The 18,918-nt window shown below is 37.5% G+C and overlaps 2 long non-coding RNA genes across 2 annotated transcripts in view; one reads left to right on the plus strand and one right to left on the minus strand.

Moving 5' to 3' along the window:
- Positions 1-11,125, minus strand: part of LOC124723168 — a 67,437-nt gene extending 56,312 nt beyond the window's left edge. Inside the window, exon 1 of the long non-coding RNA XR_007006523.1 lies at positions 11,017-11,125. This is a non-coding gene — a long non-coding RNA (uncharacterized LOC124723168). The remainder of the gene's footprint in view (positions 1-11,016) is intronic.
- Positions 11,126-12,737: 1,612 nt separating this feature from the next.
- Positions 12,738-17,474, plus strand: LOC124721103. The gene is made up of 3 exons (XR_007006267.1): positions 12,738-13,789; positions 15,609-15,745; positions 16,200-17,474. It is a non-coding gene; the product is annotated as an uncharacterized LOC124721103 (long non-coding RNA).
- Positions 17,475-18,918: the final 1,444 nt, after the last annotated feature.

Genomic DNA, 18,918 nt, shown 5'->3' on the forward strand with positions numbered 1-18,918 from the left:
CTCACAATATGGCTCCAAGTCCAGCCTGTCAACAGTAGAAGCAGTTGACAGTATTGTTTCATTTACACTACCGTCATTAGAATCTAGAGAATTTTTTAATGCTATGCTTGCGGATCTCAGTAAGGCATTTGACTCTATCAGTCATAGAATTCCATTAGAAACACTACTGTTACATTTTTAGACGCTCAGAACTCCCTGATCAGATCCTTCCTGGGTGACAGTAAACAAATTGTGCAGTTCAATAATTTGAAGTTAAATGTCTTGAATATAAAGCAGGGAGTGCCACAAGGTACTGTGTTTGGACATTTACTCTTCATAATACATGTAAATCACTTGCCTTGTATTATGTTGTGTAAATCCATACCCTAGCACTTTTGTTACAGCTCGAAAAGACTTGGAGGCCAAAAAGATCAGATTGATATCAGTCGCTAGATTTAAGAAAGCTCAGGATAATTACAGACACATGGGGGTTAAAATATTTAACTTGTTGCAGGCACATACTGTGTCACTGAGAATGTTTAGAAACACCACACTGAAATGGCTTAGAGAAAAAGCATTTTGTACAATCAAAGGGCTCAAAATATGCCCTAAAGATGATCTTAAGTACTAATTATAATTTCACTTACAATAAAAGAGATATAATTTCACTTAGACTAAACTTATATATTATGTTGAGTATATCATGCGTAGTATGATGGACAATTTTGTATCTTGACAGACAATAAGGATCTAAAATATCTGTTACACCACATATGTTACTTATGTAGGTGTGTGCGTGTGTACACAAAAGACATTTTTTTTACTGCTTAAAAATGCATAATAAATAAAAAAGTATTAGTTAGTAATTTACATACCCTGTAGATAATTTAAAATCTTGTATCAAATGGCGTGAAATGAGTGAGTTTATGGGATACTTATACATGATTATTGTTAACATTAATCAACACATTGTTTTTTAGTCCTACTCGTGCAACTACACTTTGAAAGAAGGCTTTTTTCAGGCTGTCAGTTTTTACATCTACATGTACATGATTACTCATCAATTCAAAATCAAGTGCCTAACACTTAACACATCTATACCAGTGGTCATATAATGTCCAGAGAGGTAGATTTTGTCAGCTGGGCTTGATGACTGTGACTCATGAATGGAGATAATTAGTACATTAATTTTACTATTTAGTGCTCGAATATTTTGATGCTGTAAAGATAGCTGATATTCCCCACTGACTGAGTTGAAATTGGGTGGTAATAAAATTTCTGCTGACTGCTAAAAGTTTTGAAACAACAGCTGTTTGTGCTGATGCAATATGCCAGAATTACACTGATCAGCCAGTACATTATGACCATTGACCTACCATCGACATGAACCCATCCAGGTGAAGGCAGCATCACCTGATGAATGAATGCTAGTCAGAAATATGCACGGTGCATGTAGTATCCGTGATTGTGCTGTCTATGTGTAGAATGGGGAAGGTGTGCGATCTTCCTGAGATTGTCCGAGGGCAGATTGTTTTGGGCCAGAGGCTTGGCATGAGCATTTCAAAAACTGAAGGACTTGTCAGGTGTTTGAGGAGTGCTGTGGTGAGTGTCTTCAATGTGTGGTGAAACCACATCCAGACTTGTGGGTTTGGGTAACTACTCCTCATTACAGATGTCAGAAGTCATAGGCTGGGTAGACTGGTCAAACAGGACAGGCAGTGAATTGTGGCAGCATTAACATCATACTTTAATGCTGTGCAGAGTACAAGTGTGTTTGAACACACAGTGCACCAAACACTCCTAATGATGGGCCTCTGCAGCCAATGACCCATGCATGTGCCATTGTTAATCACAACATTCGTAACTATGACTGCAATGGGCACATGACCATTGGTACTAAACATTGGAATAGTGACAGATTGTTGCATGGTCAGATGAATCCCAATACCTACTTCATCATGCTGATGGGAGGGTGTGAATTTGTAAACTTTTAGGGGAATAGCTCCTTGACACCTATACTATGGGACAGAGACAATCTGACGGCAGCTCCAGTGTGCTCTGGGGAACAATCATGTGGGCATCCATGGGTCTAGCGGAGCTTGTACAAGGCACCATGATGCCCAAGGAGTATCACACACTGGTTGCAGCCCATGTAGACCCCTTCATGACAGCCATGTTTCCCAACAGTAGTGGCATTTTTTGACACAATAACGTGCCATTTCACAAGGCCAGGAATGTGATGTAGTGGTTCAAGGAACACAGGGACGAGTTCCAGTTAATGTGCTGCCTCCCAGCTCACCAGATCTGGACCCAGTCAAACACATCTGGGATGTGATTGAACGTAGCATCAGAGCTCATTGCCCCCCCCCCCCCCCCCTCCAGGAATTTGCAGGATTTAGGTGACTTGTGCCTGCAGATGTGGTGCCAGCTCCTTCCAGCGATCTATGAAGCCCTCACTGCTTCCATACCATGACATGTTGCTGCTGTTATACATACCAAAAGTGGACCTACCAGATTTTTGTTAGGTGGTCATAATGTTCTGACTGATCAGTGTATGTTGTTTGGTTTCTTTCTCAATCTGAAGCTTTGTTTCAATCTTAACCTCTCTTAAAATTTGGTTTCTTGCTGTCCTCCCTACCCTTAAAATGCTGCTTTTTTTTTTTTTTTTTTTTTTTTTTTTTTTTTTTTTTTTTTTTTTAAAAAAACCCTGTAGCCACTGACATTTTATCACTCATTTAGTATACCAAGAAGAATTAATGAAAAGGGTAGACAGTTAGGTGTACATATTGATGGAAACATAAAGTGGGAAAACCACATAGTACACCAGCTGAAATGCTTAGTTCAGCTACCTTTGCCATAAAAATAATTGCAAAATTTGGTGATACACAAGTTATTAAGTTAACATATTTTTATTCAATGGTGTCTTATGGGGTAATATTCTGGGGTAGCCCCTCACTTAGGCAAAAAGTGTTCATTGCACACAAGACATTAATTAGAATTATGTATAGGGTTTACAAACATACATCTTCCAGGTGTCTGTTCCAGCAGCTAGGAATATTACCCACAGCCTCCCAGCATATTTATTCACCTACAAAATTTTTTATCAACGGTCCATCTGTGTTTGAGAGTAACAAGATATCCACAAGTGCAACCTTAAAAGGAAAATGATCTGCATTACCCTTTAAGGAATATAACTGTGGTGAAGAAGGAGGTGAAATATGCAGCTTAAAAAATCCTCAGCAATCTACCAATAGCAATAAAATGTATGGTGTAGGAGATTTTTTTTCATGCAAATGCAGATTAAAGATGTTTCTCATATTTCTTGAATAGAAATAATCAGTCATTTATACAGAAAAAACATGTCAATTGCCAGCATACAGTGACATCTATAATTTTTCATGTTTTTCTAAATGTGTGAGTAGCAGGGCAGTGATGATTCAGGCAAGAAAATTGAGGACATTGTGGGAGTAGTTGATTCCATTTCAAATATGTAAATTTTTTGTAAGTGATTAACATTTTATATACATATTAAATACATTCTGCATAGGGCAAAATACCTTGTCAGCACAACTAAATGTGATATATATACCACAGGAGAAATTTTATTTTAATATTTGCATTCAACCTTGGTAGGCTCTGTCTATCAAGGTCACCACATCAGCTGCTTTTGGAACGCTGTGGCTCTTGTGGTCCTGCATCACATCACAAATTTGACCAGCACAGTTCAACTCCCTAACCTGAAAGGAATTAGAAAAACCAGGAGCTCCTCTAACCAGAAGGTATCTACAGTTTACCTACATGTTAGACTGTGCGAATACTACCTCGTTTCCTGAAGAATCTGGAATAGGCATGCATAATCTCACATGTGATGTGTCATGTAGTAAATTTTGTCACTGAGTTACAGTTCTGATGGGTCGCTCACTGCTGTAGACCGATTGTCTTGTGTGTAAGCAGGCTTGAGATGCTCATCAGATACAGTATCCCATTTACCACGCTTATCAATCACAAATGTTTTATCACTGTGGTCTATTACCTTAAAGGAGCCAGTATATTGTGATATTGTGGAGAGAGTAGTGATTTAACAGTGTCATCTCTCAGTCACACAAAATCATACCTGACTAAACCTCAATGGAAGAAAATGTGTCTGTCACAATGTCAGCCTGGATTCTTTGACAAGAGCTGTTGCATTTGCTAGAGCAGTTTATGCAAGAATGCATTGGACTGCCCAATCAATAGCTCATGGTCAGGTGTGGAGGAGAAAATTCACTTAGGACTAATAACTGCTCGCCATAGATTTGCTGAACAGCCAAGCAACTGAATTCCCCTTTCAGGAAAATATGTAGCCCTAATAGTACTAAAGGCAGTACGTCCAATGAGACTTCCATACAGCAAGCCAATACCACCTCCAATGTGCAGTACATACGCTCTGCTATCCTGTTACTGGCAGGATGACAGCTTGTGGTTTGAATATATTTGCAACTGCACATTCTCAGAGCTCTCTGAACAGTAGGCTCTCAAATTGCTACTCCTGTCTGTGGTAATGGCCTGGGTGAAAGAGACTGACACCTTTTGTACCTCTCTGCCATAGTCAGCAAAATTGAAATCCATTGGTCTGGGTGGTGCGACCTTACCCATCTCGTCGTGTTCTGTGACCTTCTATAAACTATTCTGCACGCACCCATTGCACTGCCTAAACACTTGGTCCTATATGAGCAGCAATTTCCCAGATGGATGCATCACATTCTCTCATGCCAATAATGCGCCCTCGCCCTCTTTCAAACACACTGATTTGGTGGTACAGTTCGTGCATACATCTGTGAGGCATCCTGTACATCTGCTCAAGTCACATTGATCCATTACCTTTGGTTTATAATTACAAAGAGATGCGCAAGCACATTCTACCAGTGGATGGTGTTGCGCCATGATATCGGTGTTGGCCTTGAACCCACGGACCAATGTGTTTCAAATGGTAATCATTTCTGCAGAACATACTAATGTACAGGTCTTGTGAATATGTATGTCCTACCTCGTTCAAGGTGTACTGTTTTTTTCTGACCATGAATATACCTCAGCAAAATGTAACAAGTGTCACCTATAATAGTTCAAAATTCCAAGAAATCATCTATGGCCTTTAAATGTTGGAGTCAAGAGGCATCTGCACATTATTGTTGACCTTCTCAGGAAGAGGTGAAATGCCCATGAGAAAGGCTGCACAGTCTAGAAACTGTACCTCCTCCCAAGCAAAGAGGATTGTCACTGCAGTTTTATGCTCATCGTTTTCAGGCATGGGGATTTGTGAGAAAGCCCTTGCACAATCTGTTATGCTAAAAAAGCACAAGTGTCCGCCACACTGTTGTTACATTTGGCAACATGGGAACCAGGTATCTGCCTGGAATGGTGCAAGCATTTAAGCCCCTATAATTGCCACACATTCTTCTTGAGCTATCCTTATTCTGTACCATCTGTGAGATTGTGTCACATACCCATTATAAATCACCTTCTCGAACTCAAATTGTGCAGCAAGTAACTTATTGGGATTAACCACCGAGGTCTGGCAGTGTCCAGTTGCCCTGGTGCTGTTAAGATATGGTAATGAGTTGTATGGCTTCTTTTGCTCTTCGCTAATAACTGGGTCCATTAGCACTGGGAAATCTTGCAGCAGCTGTTGGCTAAGGTCATCGACCACATTTGCCATGATGTTGGGGGCAGTAGTATGGGTAGCCACATGGTTCCGGTCTCCTGAAGAAACAGTGAAGTGTAAGTGTCGTAACAGCTCAAGTGTTATGTTCAACTCATGCTTAGACACTTCCCTCTTCAGTTCAGAACTGCTATCTTGTAATATGTTATGATGAATTATTCCTCAGCACATAATACATTAACTTCACATATCTTTGCATTAAGTACCTTCCAGGTCTCTCAGCTCTGAAGCTTCCATGAGTTCACACAATGTAGAATGTGCAATCTTCTCACATAAAGCTGATGTGTGTTTTCTACATTTAGGCAATTGCAACACCGAGTATTCTACACCCTGCATGGAAGACACAGACAGCCCAAAAGTTTTCACAAGATGCTCATCAGCACTATCGTGCAATGCATGGCCTAATGTGGTAGAGAAGAGAGGAGAGAGACACATTTTGATCAAGCAACCATTTAATAGGCCCAGCATCAAAGAAATTTAAACTAGAACAGTGTATTAATCCCTGATTTATCCAGTGTTAAAGGTTATAAGTGTTGAGCTTGTAATTATACAATCAGTAGATGGGGAATTTATTGACTGAATACCTATGTATTTTGTGGCTCCTGCAGGCCTGAATATGATTCAAGCTGAATTTGAGGCATATAGAAAGTAATTATTGACTAAATGTTTCAGAATAAAGATGATGTGACTTACCAAACGCGCTGGCAGGTCGATAGACACACAAACAAACACAAACATACACACAAAATTCAAGCTTTCGCAACCAACGGTTGTTTCATCAGGAAAGAGGGAAGGAGAGGGAAAGGCGAAAGGATGTGGGTTTTAAGGGAGAGGGTAAGGAGTCATTCCAATCCCGGGAGCGGAAAGACTTACCTTAGGGGGAAAAAAGGACAGGTATACACTCGCACACACACCCATATCCAACTGCACATACACAGACACAAGCAGACATTTGTAAAATGTCAAATGTCTGCTTGTGTCTGTGTATGTGCAGTTGGATATGGGTGTGTGTGCGAGTGTATACCTGTCCTTTTTTCCTCCTAAGGTAAGTCTTTCCACTCCCGGGATTGGAATGACTCCTTACCCTCTCCCTTAAAACCCACATCCTTTTGTCTTTCCCTCTCCTTCCCTCTTTCCTGATGAGGCAACAGTTTGTTGTGAAAGCTTGAATTTCATGTGTATGTTTGTGTGTCTATCGACCTGCCAGCGCTTTCGTTTGGTAAGTCACATCATCTTTGTTTTTAGATATATTTTTCCCACGTGGAATGTTTCCCTCTACAAAAATTGTCCTTTTTTTGCAACCATATGAAAGTCCTATCAATAAAATGTTGTTTGGTCTATGCTCTGTAGTGAGAAGGTGAACCACAGAGTTATCCAGCCATAATTTATTGTTTAAAATACCCTTGAGGTACCACAAAGTTGACTGGGTGTTCTTCTGACAGGTATTCTTACTTTTCCATCTACATTTCTAATGCACACTTTTTTTTCTAGTCTCTGAGAAATGAATGAATGAATTGAATTGCTAATCCCATACTACCATAGTACTCAAAGCTTATTTATAAGTGTTCTGTGGTTTACCATGTCAACAGTTTTAGATAAATCTAAAAATACACCTGCTCTTTGTTGTTTTTCATCAATGGCTTTTAAAACAGTGGTTATATGTTCGTCGATTACCATCTTACTTGATTTCTTACTTTGCAAACCATACTGAGGACTGGCTAATAATCCATTTTTGTTTATAAACTGTATTAACTTAATGTACATTATTTTCCTAATACTTTTGAAAAACAGGCTGTTAATGTAATGGGGCGACAGTTTATCACTTTATGTTTGCCAGTAACTTTGAGAATTGGAATCACTTTGGATGTTGTTAGCTGATCAGGAAAGATGCCTGTCTGTAATGAGGAGTTGCATAATAAGTGACGGGGTCAGTAATATTTGGCAGGAAGAACCGCAAGTTTCTGCTGGGTATGCCATCAACTCCTGCTAGCTTGACTGTATCTTCCCTGCTTACATTATCCACAAACACTGATAATTTACAGCTGTTGATCTTGTTTTCTGTTGGCCACTCGATAACCACACAGTATGTGTTAGTAACTACCTGAGCACGATGGAATACTGACGAGTGCAATTAGCATATTCAACAAAATGGTGAAATATATTAACATAAGCTACTTTGACATTAAAGTGTGTGGCTGAATTGCTAGTAAGTAAGGCAGAAGACTTCAATATATTCAATACAAGGCATGGCACTGCTTGTAAATACACACACTTCCATTCTGAGATGTATAAGTAAATACGATATCGTAAAATATTCTGAAAAAAGTGGTGATAAATATTGTGTGGTATATCCCCATATCCCACATTAATCAAATAACAGACTAAAACCAATATATAGGTACTAAGTACACATTATTGGTGTGTGTGATGTCTTATAAGATTGACCACGGTATCTCCGTAAATAAACGATGGAGAAACCCAAATAAAATAACCACAGACTTTCTAACTTTTGCAGATCACATGGCATTAATTACTGACTCACTAGATAGTGCCAAAGAACAAATCACAGAACTACAGACAGAAGCAGGCAAAATAGGGCTAAAGTATCATATGAAAAAACACACTTCATGAAAAACATCAATGATACCCTTCCACATCTTAATTCATCACAACACAACATCTAAAACAAACTTCTTTAAATACCAGTACCTAGGAGAACTGATAACAAGCAGTACAAAAGGAAAGATACCATGGAAAGCAGAGTATCGTATATAAAATAGTAAGGGCATTCCAAATGACAAAAAATATATAGAACTATAAATAGCTCTATTTGAAAGTGGAAATGCTAATTGATGTGATGAGAAAAAGAAGATTACAATTTTATGGGCACATATACTGAATGGATACTAAGAGACCAACGAAGCAGGCCTTCAACTTACTAACCAGCTACAAATCCAAACCTACACTGTTCACTGAAATTGACAATGATATGAAATACACTGGACTTAGAATGAATGTAATAGACAACAGAATACTTCTTAGGGAAGCAATAATAGATAACAGAATACTTCTTAGGGAAGCAACCCAAAAGGCAGAATTTCATGGGAAAAAAGATGAGGTCTGCAATCGGAAGAAAGTGGACTCAGGAATAAATGGAATAACAATCTGGAAGGATGAAGGAAGTCTGGAAGTAACGAAAATTAACACAAAGAAGCTGTCGACATTGATTTCCTTGAAGAATCTGCTTGAAAGTCCCAATTAGTAAATTTAATGATGTCATTCAACTTAAATATGAAAATTATATGTCCTACGAGATTAAACAGCTGTCTTGATCAGGTTGCTACTAACACTGATTGCACAGTAAAAATTATAAATGTTGGTTTTTCAGATCACAGTGCACTAAAAATATATTTTAATCCACCATTCAATGTACTCCCATCAGGAGAAACAGTTATTAAATGTAGAAGTTATAGTGATAGCAACATAAACAACTTTGTACTTAGCTTAGAGAAAGAAGACTGGCAAAGTGTATTTACTTCCTCAACAACAAATGAAAAATATGACAATTTTCTGCAGCTATTTGAATATTACTTTAATTGCCATTTCCCAGAGAAAACAAAGACTATCACTAACAAAAAACAGAATGTTTAGGTCACAAAAGGTATTAAAACTTTATCAGAAAAGATGAGGCTGCTGCAGAGACTTAGCAAACTCGACAGTGGCAAATCCAAAGAGTTCAAGGTATACTATAAAAATTACAAAAACACATACAGGAGATTTATAAAATGCGCTAAAAAAGCTCATAATGATAAAACAATTAGGTGCTCTTCCAATAAATGCATTTCTAGAAAAGTGCTCAAGTTTCGTTGACCATAAACAACCTGCTGTCTGTATATTTCTTGATCAGTCCAAGGCCTTTGACATGGTCGACCACAAGCTGCTGCTTATGAAACTCCATAAGACCATATGTATGGGATTAGAGGTGTAGTCCACAATTGGCTCCATAGCTACCTTAGTCAAAGAAAGCAATATGTAGAAATAAGAAAATCAGAGACATTCAGGCACTGCAGGTCAGATATACTACATACAACAAATGGCGTCTCTCAGGCATCTGTCCTTGCCCTGTTCTTTTCATATTGTTCATAAGTGATCTCCCAGAACACATACCAAATGCCAGTTCCTTTCTGTATGCGGACGACACAAATATCCTGATAACCAGTAGAGGTGACACATTGCAAGATGCAGTTAATGAAACTACTTGTCATTTACAATCGTGGTTTGAAGCAAATAGACTACTCATAAATACTCAAAAAACTGTAAGTACGAACTTCCATACTAGACAAAATAAAACCCCCTTCAATGCAGTTATAGTTATCGGCAAAGATGACATTATGAACACACAGGAGACCAAATTTCTTGGACTTACCATCAGTAACACACTAAATTGGAAACCACATATTGAGGCATTGTCACAAAAGCTTAGTAAAACTTGCTATCTATTATGATCATTAAAAGACACAGCCATTGTAGATACCTTGAAGCTGGTGTACCATGCCCTGTATGAGTCTGTCTTGATCTATGGCCTAATCTTCTGGGGAAAGAGCTCTGAGTCTCTCACAGTTTTCAAGTTACAAAAACAAGTAGTAAGAATAATGAAATGTAAAAAAAGAACTGAACACTGTAAACCACTATCTCAACACCTAAAAATCCTGCCACTGCCATGCCCTTATATATTGGAACTAGCTTGTTTTACAGTACAGCACTTGGATGCCCTCGACAGAAATGCAGACCGTTACACGCATGACATCAGAAACAAAACACAGTTACAAATTATAGCCCACAACACAAAATTATATGCGAATGGGGTTAAATGTATGGGCATTAAAATATACAACCACCTCCCAACAGACATAAAAACAAGCAAAAACCCAGAAATAATGAGAATTAAATTAAGGAAATTGCTACTAAATCAGTTTCTATTCCGTACATGAATTTCTTGAAACAAAATTTTAATTATTTGCAATAAGCTGTTTATTCAGTTGTAGATGTTTCTACTTAGTAAGATAATTTAATTATTGTATCTTATCTATATTCTGTCTGTATCTCATATATGTATTCTGCTATGTGAACTATGTACCACAATATTTTAATTACCGGTACTTGTAATAAGCTGTATATTCACTTGTAGATATTTCTACTTAGTAAGATAATTTAATTATTGTTTGTCACTCATATTCTGTCTGTATCTCTTATATGTATTCTGCTATGTGAAGTATGCACCACCTTTTTTATATTTTGTCTATATATCCTATATGTATTCTACTATGTGAGTTACGTACCACTACTGTCATCTCTCGTCGTATACCTTCTTAACATAATTTTTCAAATTGAATTGTCCTATATCAAGCTGTGCTTTGTTGTACAAATTGTATGACCTACAGGACCAATAATAAATCAATCAAATCAAATCACTCCATTTATCGTATCCTCAAGGGGGGCTATTCGTGCATATAAATAAATAATAAAAAGGCAAATAGAAAAATTTGCTGGACGTGTCCAGTGGTTCTTGTATTTGCGTTTCATCTGGACGAACATTTTTTTTAAAAGATGTGGTAAATATCCTGAAATCCGATGAGCTCCGCGAAAATATAGTTCTACCACAGATGTACATTACGTCTGCTACTCAGTGATCTCTATACTATGGAGATCATTGCTGCTAGTTGTCAGAGATAGAGGATACTCGTGCTGCCATCTCGTGCAGACGTTACGAAACACGTAGTAACGAGTGCTTGCTGAGCTGTCATTGTAAAATTTTATTAAACTACTGAAGTACCACACTATTTCTGTAGAAAACTTACGACAAAAAATAAATTATTTATGCCAGGAACTGCTACCGTTACGCCCACAGGAATAAAAGAGCTATAAATTTCATTGCATTGGTTCCACACTCGTTTGTCTCTGCATTCTTTCTCCTTTAAATATCCGACTGTATCTCACGCTCTCTGAGAGAGGAATATAATTAGAATTCAAACATGTAGTATTTTAGTTGTTATGCGTATAGATATATTGTTGTTAACACCTTTAACTCCGCCTGCAGCTTCTGTACAGTGAAGTAACTGCGGAAGCTGTTGCCGGTCCCAAGCCCGGATAAAGGAGGAGGGTTGGCCATTAAAGAAAGCTGTAAAAGGGATGACTCAAGTTGTTTAGGGACTGATTTTGCGAGGGGAAGGTTTTAAGCAGTCATTGCCGCATCCATGGCTGCAATATAGTTATAAAATTTAGAATTTAATAAGCAGCCAGCCACAATTATGGTTCCAAAAAGTTTATTGAAATCAAACCATCACCGATTTCGGATTTATTACAAATCTGTGTAAGATGGCGCCTACAGATTTTCTTACTTTCCTGCTAGGGCCTCGTTTCGCAGTGTACATTTCCTGCCATAAAATTAAAAGTTCTTCATTCGAAATCCGATTAACTGGGAAGAGATTTTTTTTTTCATTTTAAGCTACATATAAACAAATGGAATGATATTAAGTTAAATAAAGCATGCAGTGTGCCGAAAACTTACGCACACCAAGTATGTTTACGACATATTTCATGTTTTATTTTACTTTACGGTCATGTCTTGTGTGTTCCTATTACGGTTAAAAAGAAAAAAATCTGTTGAAAGTTCACAAATACAAAACGTTTTGTTTATAGTGGTGCGCAATAACGATTGCAGAACGAAGCGATAGCACAAATTCGTGTAAGATGGCGCCTACAGATTTTTTTACTTTCCTGCTAGGGCCTCGTTTCGCAGTGTACATTTTCTGCCCTAAAATTAAAAGTTCTTCATTCGAAATCCTATTAACTGGGAAGAGAATTTTTTCATTTTAAGCTACATATAAACAAATGGAATGATTTTAAGTTAAATAAAGCATGCAGTGTGCCGAAAACTTACGCACACCAAGTATGTTTTCGATATATTTCATGTTTTATTTTACTTTACGGTCATATCTTGTGTGTTCCTATTACGGTTAAAAAGAAAAAAAATCTGTTGAAAGCTCACAAATACAAAACGTTTTGTTTATAATGGTGCGCAATAACGATTGCAGAACGAAGCGATAGCAGAAAAGTAATAAAATCTTTCACAAACATCGTAATATGGAATTGTGACAAATCCAAACCGGCATTGATGTGCTTTAAATAACATTCTTTAAATTATGCGTGTGGCTGGTATCTGTTTTAAATAATAAACCGTATAATTAACAGAGGCATCCTCTAAGACTCGGTACCATAATGAGATCGTTTACATTTGATTATGCCACCCATCTTCAACTTAGGAGCATGGTGGAAACCTTCGCAAATAAAGCATCTACACAGCCCCACAGCGGTGATAGCTATATGGAAATCGCGAATCAACTTGTGTGTTTCCTTTTGTTTCTTTAAATACGACTGATATGTCATCAACAGTTGTTTCTAGTGAATGTAGTAAGGAATTTTGCGTCTTTCAGAGTAATCCACTCAAGAAATTGACGTTGAATACTACTATAAATTCCGGGGTTTTTCATCTGCATGTTACGTAGGTTAAATGGAGAAAGTTAACAATAAGTATTTCTACAGATTTCCAAGACAAACTAAAGAGTTGCATCTGATGTGGAGTAGTCCTTGTAAGCTGTGAAGGCAGAGGGAGTTTTGGCTAGTGGAGTTTCAAAAGCAGACTTAAGACTCAGATAATCGAAAAAGTCCAAGATTCATAGGAATGCTTTAACAGGGCTACCAGAACTTAAAACAAAGCTACATCATTTTTGCCTTCCTTCTGTGACTCATATGAAACCTCTGTTGTGTGTTGCACCTTCCAAGCCAGGATTGAGTCCTGCAGTGATGAATGTAATAAAAGCAGAAGCCAAGGCAGTGCACAACAATGTTAAATATTTTGCTTTGTTCCTTGATGAAGTGTCTTTGGAGACAATTTTTTATTATGATGTGAATAAGCAGCAAATCAGTGGGTTTCACGATATACGAAGGGCAAATATATGTGCAGACCATGATGTGTTGGTAGTCTGGTCAGAGGCATATGCAAAATTTGGAGGCAGGTAGCCGCATCTCTCTTCACTCAGAGCTCAGTTTCAGGTACTACTTTAAAAGTTCTTATTATCTATGTTATAAGCAACTGCAAATAGAGCTGATGGCAGTTCATACAATTTGTCATCAGAGCGGAGCCAACCGGGGAGCACTGAAGGGACTCTGCAGTCAGTAAACAAGTGAATCCAGTCCATTTCATTTTTTACCTATTGCAGTCATTTATGATGTCCCACACCTATTAAAGTATACTAGAAATACTCAACTAGAAATAAAATTCAGTTTGGGTTTAAAAAGGAGGCCAGTTTTGAATTTATTCAGAGGACTTTTCTTCTGCATCAGGATAAAATGTTTAAGACTTGCCAAAATTGCAGAGGAGTCATTTTGACTTTAAGGATTCTTTTACTAAAATGGAAGTTACGACACATGCAACCCAGCTTAGAATTGCTGCTGTTATTGAGACCTATGTAGCATTTAATATTTTACCTGCAGATGTTAATATACACTGCACAATTTGTTGAAAAGATAGATTGCCTGTTCAATTCACTAGACAGCTCCCATTATTATCCACAAAGTATTAAATTTTGTAAGCGTGCCCTCTCTCCAGGGGCACCACATACTGAAATGTGGTACAGTGTATTAAAGGAATTGGATAAATAGAAAGTGTTGCAGTTAGGAACAGGGAGAGGCAAGACAAAATGTCCAGTTTCATAAGTGGGTGGCAAACTACAATAATCACTGATGTTCATTTAGTGCAGATTTTTTTTTTAATGGCTTCAATTTTTTAAGCATGAGGACCTTTAATCAAGACCCACTGGAGAATGTTTTCTGTAGTATGAGGCAACACAATGTTTCAAACACCAACCCAACCTGCCTTCAGTCCGTAGCAACACTGAAAACAGTTACAAACAATTACTTATCCTTACCTATAAATTCATTACATAATTGTGAATATGTTAGTTGTATGCCATTATGCAATTTAAGGCAATTACATGACAGCTTTCTTGACTCCACAAAAGATGTTTTCATAACTGATGAAAATGTTTTATATAGTGTCCTTGCTGATAATGCAGCAGTGGTGTCAGTGATGGTGAAGAGGCTGATGTAAGCAATGACAGACAAGCATTAACGTATGTAGCTGATTACATTTTGCAAAACATGGGAGGAATACCTGAAATCAACTGTGATGACTGTAAAACAACTGTTTTCATCAACAATCACAGAGGATCACGTATTTAAAGTTTCTGGGCATCTGATACCTTAAACATAAAATTATTGTATGGAAGTGGCAGCCCGATATCCTTTTTAACAGATGTCCACAGTCACTTGTATGCATTTTTAGTGGACAACCAGAAAAATTGGAATACAAATTCTATTCACTGTCTTGATTTCCAGAAGGGATAACAATTTGTAAAGCCCACTTTTCTGAACAGTATATATTAAGTAAATTTGCACCAATTTTGATTTACATGTATCTCAAAAATTGAAAACAGACTATCTGTACTGAAAGAATAAATGTGGTTAAGGAGAAATTGAAGAACAAGTTTAAAGCTGTTTGACAGTTCAGAGATCAATTTTGCTGTGTACTTCGAAAACAAAAAATGTAGAAGTCAATGTTTGTCTTTATTAATTGCTGTTATCCCCATTTACTATCTGTGATACTTCTCTCTCAATCTTGATGTTGTATCTGCTATTGTGTTGAAGCATTTACTCTCCTTTTATGTAGGAACATTTTAGAGGAAGTCAGTGATTAAATAATGCAAGTTACCTGAAATAGGCCTACAGTTGTGAAAAATATTTGATAACACGTAGGTCTATATGCTTTGCCCACTTCTACTGGAAAGCTATAATAATCCTTGTGATTTTCCAGATGCAGTTCCCTCCGTGTCTAAGTATCTACATTACCTGGGAGAGAACATCCTGCAGACGTAGATTGTAGGGAATGCCTGAGTAGGCATACTCTGTTTAAAACAGCGATAACTTGAAGCATAAGTATTCAAAGTGATTGTGAGTATCTGAACTCGAGTTGCCAGTGTGATCTGAGAGGGATTATAGATAATGTTTTGCGTTACTTGTTCTGGTAATGAAAATTCTATTTGTCTTGTGAAACACATACAATCCCACAAAATCTTATGCCTTGTAGTAATTAGTAATGATTTCGTTATATGTGGTTGTAGATGTAGTAGATGCATTAAGACTGATTAGATGTATATCTAGATGTGTTGAGGTTGATTAGGTGCAAGGAAGAGAGTGGGATTTACAGATATTCCAGTTAAAAATTTGACAATTTGTATATTATGTTAGCTGAAGTGTAGGCCTAATACTTGAGGATATACTATTTAAAAAGTTTAGCTGTACAACTGGTTGTAATATTGAAGAAAATATCTTTCTTGGAAGTACTTTAGTGCAATAAATTTCATTGCAACTGCAGGTAAATAAGTTTGTGTAAAACTTCTTGCAGGTAAGACTGGCGCACTGAACTGCTGCAGAAACAAAGCGATGTATAGATGTCAGATGATAATCTTGTGTTCATCATCAAAATGAAAGTTGTAACACACTCAGGAAATGAGCACAGAAGAGCAGATGTAGGAATCAAGTGTCACTGCACTCGGTGAGGTTGTAATGGAGTTGGTTTGCGGTAGGATGAAACCCAGTGCTGGTCCATGGGCCTACTGTTCTCAAAAAGTACGTTGCGGCTGCTGAGCTTAACTCTAAATCTGAAGAACAGAAAGTGTCACATGCCTTCACATCATGAGACAGTGAAAGAAGGTACAAATGTAATCCAGGACATTAGCGCAAAATGTGATCACGAACTTTACGCCATCACCTCTCATCCCTTTGTCACCCAAATACTGGCATTGAAAATTTTCCACCACCAGGATGACTTGCATCCAAGTTGAGAGCCACCACACAGAACTTTGTTAGCAACCTTGGTTATGGAGATGGGGCCATCTCACCACAATCGTAGAAATTTCAAAGCAATAGGCCTACTGCTGTGTTAACATTGCCAAGTTCTGTAAACATTCTCCTGTTTGTTTTTACCCCAAATGTCATATAAGAGTGGGATCCAACACACTCTCTACATCATTTGTCCACTAAATTCAAATGGTCGGTGGAGGAAAGATGTTTGTTTATGTTCATCCATAAATAAACATTTATTTGCACTCAATGTCATCAAGATTAAAGCTGATAACTGAAGATCTAGCTGAAGCCTCTTCAGGCTTCTTATACTTAAATGCCAATACATATATTCCCTAACGGTATTTGTGGACAACAGAAACTTTAATGAACTCGGCAATTCACAACCACAGTACTACAGGTAGAAATAATTTACTTCTCCTGGTTTAAAAGGGAGTTTTATATTCTGGTGCAAACGATTGTAACAGGTGGACTGTAGAAAAGAAACTAAACATTCCCACCCATCCATATAAACGGCAAGTTGACATATCCTGAGCATGTGAATTTGTTGAAAACAAGTGACCAGTCAGTGTGTAAAAAAGAGTCGAGCTAAGACACTAAAAGTAAGTTGTCAGTCAGTGTGTGAAAATAATCAAGCTGTATACGGAAAAAAAGAGGAAGTATCCAGTCAACGTGTGAAAGCAAACAAGCTACTGCATGTTTGTTTTGCTTCACAATTGCTAAATATGTATGGGAATTGGACATACATCCTAATCTCCTTCTCCCTTACATCTCTGTTTCCTCCTGTCGCCTACCATCTCCTTCCCCCTCTCTCTGTCCATCTCCTCCTCTTCCCTCTCTATATCCATTTCTTCCCTCCCTGCCAATGGCCACCTCTTCTCTCCCCCTTCTCTCTCTGAGCTTGAGCCTTGCTTGTTATTACAATTTTAGTTTCCATAGTAGTATTCTAATCATAAACCATAAATACAATGTTCCTGTTTCCTGTGAAAACAGATTGCAAGGGATAAAACAAACAGTATAGTTTTGTGTTTACAGTTTGCATTTAAAATATATATAATGAGGTAGAACATATATGGAAGAAATAATTTGTCTAGCAGTTTAAGTGCCCAGCTATCATAATTGAAACTGATTGTGAGAAAGAAAACAAAACTATACATGTTCACAGCAGAGCATGGCAAACATTTTCGTTGGCACAGTCAGTTTTAACAGAAAACTGGTAGTTGGTCTTTAAAAGAATATATGGCCTGTGTCTCTCTGAATGTTTATAAGGGTATCATGTAAAAATTTGAAATAAATTGGTCAAGACCTTTTTGAGATTTCTGCCAACAATGTTTCCCATTACTATATACAATTAAAAAAATGTAGCCTATATCCATCTAAGCATTTATTAGGGTATTGTGCAAACATTTCAAGTAAATCAGTCAAGTACATTTCCAGATTTGTCTTTTTACAGTAATACAGATTAATGAACACTGGGCAAGCGAATATCAATTGCAGTTATAATTATGTACAACCAGTGTTTGACTTAATAATAGTTTACTGTAGATGGATACAAAACTGTGAAAAAGGGGGGGGGGGGGGAGTGCTCAATGTATGTTAGTAGTGGCATAGACTTGCAGTGCCCTTGCTGTGTATGATTACTGTACAGAAAATTTACTGGAAACAGTAGTGTTGTTCTGTCAATGTAAAATCTTACAATTGTACGTGTGTATAACTGCACAACAGATAGTGATATTGGTATATCTGTGCAGGTTACAGAAACTGATTGTACACTTTGAGAAATGGCCTAAATATACGATTTTAATTTTTGGTGGCTTGAGTACTAATACAAGACCAAGGACACATACACATTAACCTACTCAGTATGCTATGATCACATGACCTGTTCTGTATTAACGATCACTTGACAAGACAAACTGCTTGCCTTGACAATGTAATTACTAATGTTGATACAAATCAGTTATCAAGTAGGGTTGTTCAATACACATTATATCAGTGCATAAAGGTGTTCAGTTAAATTAAATACTAAAAAGTCTATATCTGATTCCAGTGAAATTAAGTCCAGAACCTGGCTAAAGACAACAAACTGGAATGGCATTCTGCTTGGAAGCAGGCCTACTCACATTGAAAATGCATTTACATTAACTGTCAGTGCACTGTCAGATACATTTAAAACTAATTGCCCTAAAGTAGTGAGAAAAAATAAGGGAACTGACAGGATATATGGTCTCACATCTGTGCATTACCGGTTCACACACTAT

This window comes from Schistocerca piceifrons, chromosome X (genome assembly GCF_021461385.2).
Source record: "Schistocerca piceifrons isolate TAMUIC-IGC-003096 chromosome X, iqSchPice1.1, whole genome shotgun sequence".
Taxonomy (NCBI): Eukaryota; Metazoa; Arthropoda; class Insecta; order Orthoptera; family Acrididae; genus Schistocerca; species Schistocerca piceifrons.